Source organism: Scyliorhinus torazame, unplaced genomic scaffold (assembly GCF_047496885.1).
Source record: "Scyliorhinus torazame isolate Kashiwa2021f unplaced genomic scaffold, sScyTor2.1 scaffold_82, whole genome shotgun sequence".
Lineage (NCBI taxonomy): Eukaryota > Metazoa > Chordata > Chondrichthyes > Carcharhiniformes > Scyliorhinidae > Scyliorhinus > Scyliorhinus torazame.
The window spans coordinates 399456-402990 of record NW_027307809.1 but is presented as its reverse complement, the minus strand read 5'-3'; positions in this window follow the sequence as shown (position 1 = coordinate 402990).

The window sequence follows — 3535 nt, the reverse complement described above, 5'->3', positions numbered from 1 at the left end:
TATCAGATTTGACAGGACCATCCACAGCCTGGTGTCAGGCTCCAGGCCGTGCTGAAGGAGGCGACACCGTTCTGTAACCAGCACCTTGTTATATCAGATTTGACAGGACCATCCACAGCCTGGTGTCAGGCTCCAGGCCGTGCTGAAGGAGGCGACACCGTTCTGTAACCAGCTCCTTGTTGTATCAGATTTGACAGGCCCATCCACAGCCTGGTGTCAGGCTCCAGTCAGTGCTGAAGGAGGTGACACCGTTCTGTAACCAGCTCCTTGTTATATCAGATTTGACAGGACCATCCACAGCCTGGTGTCAGGCTCCAGGCCGTGCTGAAGGAGGCGACACCGTTCTGTAACCAGCACCTTGTTATATCAGATTTGACAGGACCATCCACAGCCTGGTGTCAGGCTCCAGGCCGTGCTGAAGGAGGCGACACCGTTCTGTAACCAGCTCCTTGTTGTATCAGATTTGACAGGCCCATCCACAGCCTGGTGTCAGGCTCCAGTCAGTGCTGAAGGAGGTGACACCGTTCTGTAACCAGCTCCTAGTTATATCAGATTTGACAGGACCATCCACAGCCTGGTGTCAGGCTCCAGGCCGTGCTGAAGGAGGCGACACCGTTCTGTAACCAGCACCTTGTTATATCAGATTTGACAGGACCATCCACAGCCTGGTGTCAGGCTCCAGGCCGTGCTGAAGGAGGCGACACCGTTCTGTAACCAGCTCCTTGTTGTATCAGATATGACAGGACCATCCACAGCCTGGTGTCAGGCTCCATCCGTGCTGAAGGAGATGACACCGTTCTGTAACCAGCTCCTTGTTATATCAGAATTGACAGGACCACACACAGCCTAGTGTCAGGATCCAGGCCGTGCTGGAGGAGGTGACACCGTTCTGTAACCAGCACCTTGTTATATCAGATTTGACAGGACCATCCACAGCCTGGTGTCAAGCTCCAGGCCGTGCTGAAGGAGGCGACACCGTTCTGTAACCAGCTCCTTGTTATATCAGATTTGACAGGACCATCCACAGCCTGGTGTCAGGCTCCAGGCCGTGCTGAAGGAGGCGACACCGTTCTGTAACCAGCTCCTTGTTATATCAGATTTGACAGGACCATCCACAGCCTGGTGTCAGGCTCCAGGCCGTGCTGAAGGAGGCGACACCGTTCTGTAACCAGAACCTTGTTATATCAGATTTGACAGGACCACCCACAGCCTGGTGTCAGGCTCCAGGCCGTGCTGAAGGAGGCGAGACCATTCTGTAACCAGCTCCTTGTTATATCAGATTTGACTGGACCATCCACAGCCTGGTGTCAGGCTCCAGGCCGTGCTGAAGGAGGCGAGACCGTTCTGTAACCAGCTCCTTGTTATATCAGATTTGACAGGACCATCCACAGCCTGGTGTCAGGCTCCAGGCCGTGCTGAAGGAGGCGACACCGTTCTGTAACCAGCTCCTTCTTATATCAGATTTGACAGGACCATCCACAACCTGGTGTCAGGCTCCAGGCCGTGCTGAAGGAGGCGACACCGTTCTGTAACCAGCACATTGTGAAATTAGATTTGACAGGACCATCCACAGCCTGGTGTCAGGCTCCAGGCCGTGCTGAAGGAGGTGACACCGTTCTGTAACCAGCACCTTGTTATATCAGGTTTGACAGGACCATCCACAGCCTGGTGTCAGGCTCCAGGCCGTGGTGAAGGAGGTGACACCGTTCTGTAACCAGCTCCTTGTTATATCAGATTTGACAGGACCATCCACAGCCTGGTTTCAGGCTCCAGGCCGTGCTGAAGGAGGCGACACCGTTCTGTAACCAGCTCCTTGTTATATCAGATTTGACACGACAATCCACAGCCTGGTGTTAGGCTCCAGGCCGTGCTGAAGGAGGTGACATGGTTCTGTAACCAGCTCCGTGTTATATCAGATTTGACAGGACCATCCACAGCCTGGTGTCAGGCTCCAGGCCGTGCTGAAGGAGGCGACACCGTTCTGTAACCAGAACCGTGTTATATCAGATTTGACAGGACAATCCACAGCCTGGTGTCAGGCTCCAGGCCGTGCTGAAGGAGGCGACACCGTTCTGTAACCAGAACCTTGTTATATCAGATTTGACAGGACCATCCACAGCCTGGTGTCAGGCTCCAGGCCGTGCTGAAGGAGGCGACACCGTTCTGTAACAAGCTCCTTGTTATATCAGATTTGACAGGACCATCCACAGCCTGGTGTCTGGCTCCAGGCCGTGCTGAAGGAGGCGACACCGTTCTGTAACCAGAACCTTGTTATATCAGATTTGACAGGACCACCCACAGCCTGGTGTCAGGCTCCAGGCCGTGCTGAAGGAGGCGAGACCATTCTGTAACCAGCTCCTTGTTATATCAGATTTGACTGGACCATCCACAGCCTGGTGTCAGGCTCCAGGCCGTGCTGAAGGAGGCGACACCGTTCTGTAACCAGCTCCCTGTTATATCAGATTTGACAGGACCATCCACAGCCTGGTGTCAGGCTCCAGGCCGTGCTGAAGGAGGCGACACCGTTCTGTAACCAGCTCCTTCTTATATCAGATTTGACAGGACCATCCACAGCCTGGTGTCAGGCTCCAGGCCGTGCTGAAGGAGGCGACACCGTTCTGTAACCAGCTCCTTCTTATATCAGATTTGACAGGACCATCCACAACCTGGTGTCAGGCTCCAGGCCGTGCTGAAGGAGGTGACACCGTTCTGTAACCAGCTCCTTGTTATATCAGATTTGACAGGACCATCCACAGCCTGGTGTCAGGCTCCAGGCCGTGCTGAAGGAGGCGACACCGTTCTGAAACCAGATCCTTGTTATATCAGATTTGACAGGACCATCCACAGCCTGGTGTCAGGCTCCAGGCCGTGCTGAAGGAGGCGACACCGTTCTGTAACCAGCACATTGTGAAATCAGATTTGACAGGACCATCCACAGCCTGGTGTCAGGCTCCAGGCCGTGCTGAAGGAGGTGACACCGTTCTGTAACCAGCACCTTGTTATATCAGGTTTGACAGGACCATCCACAGCCTGGTATCAGGCTCCAGGCCGTGGTGAAGGAGGTGACACCGTTCTGTAACCAGAACCGTGTTATATCAGATTTGACAGGACAATCCACAGCCTGGTGTCAGGCTCCAGGCCGTGCTGAAGGAGGCGACACCGGGAGGGATGGATGGATGGATGGATGGATGGATGGATGGATGGATGGATGGATGGATGGATGGATGGATGGATGGATGGATGGATGGATGGATGGATGGATGGATGGATGGATGGATGGATGGATGGATGGATGGATGGATGGATGGATGGATGGATGGATGGATGGATGGATGGATGGATGGATGGATGGATGGATGGATGGATGGATGGATGGATGGATGGATGGATGGATGGATGGATGGATGGATGGATGGATGGATGGATGGATGGATGGATGGATGGATGGATGGATGGATGGATGGATGGATGGATGGATGGATGGATGGATGGATGGATGGATGGATGGATGGATGGATGGATGGATGGATGGATG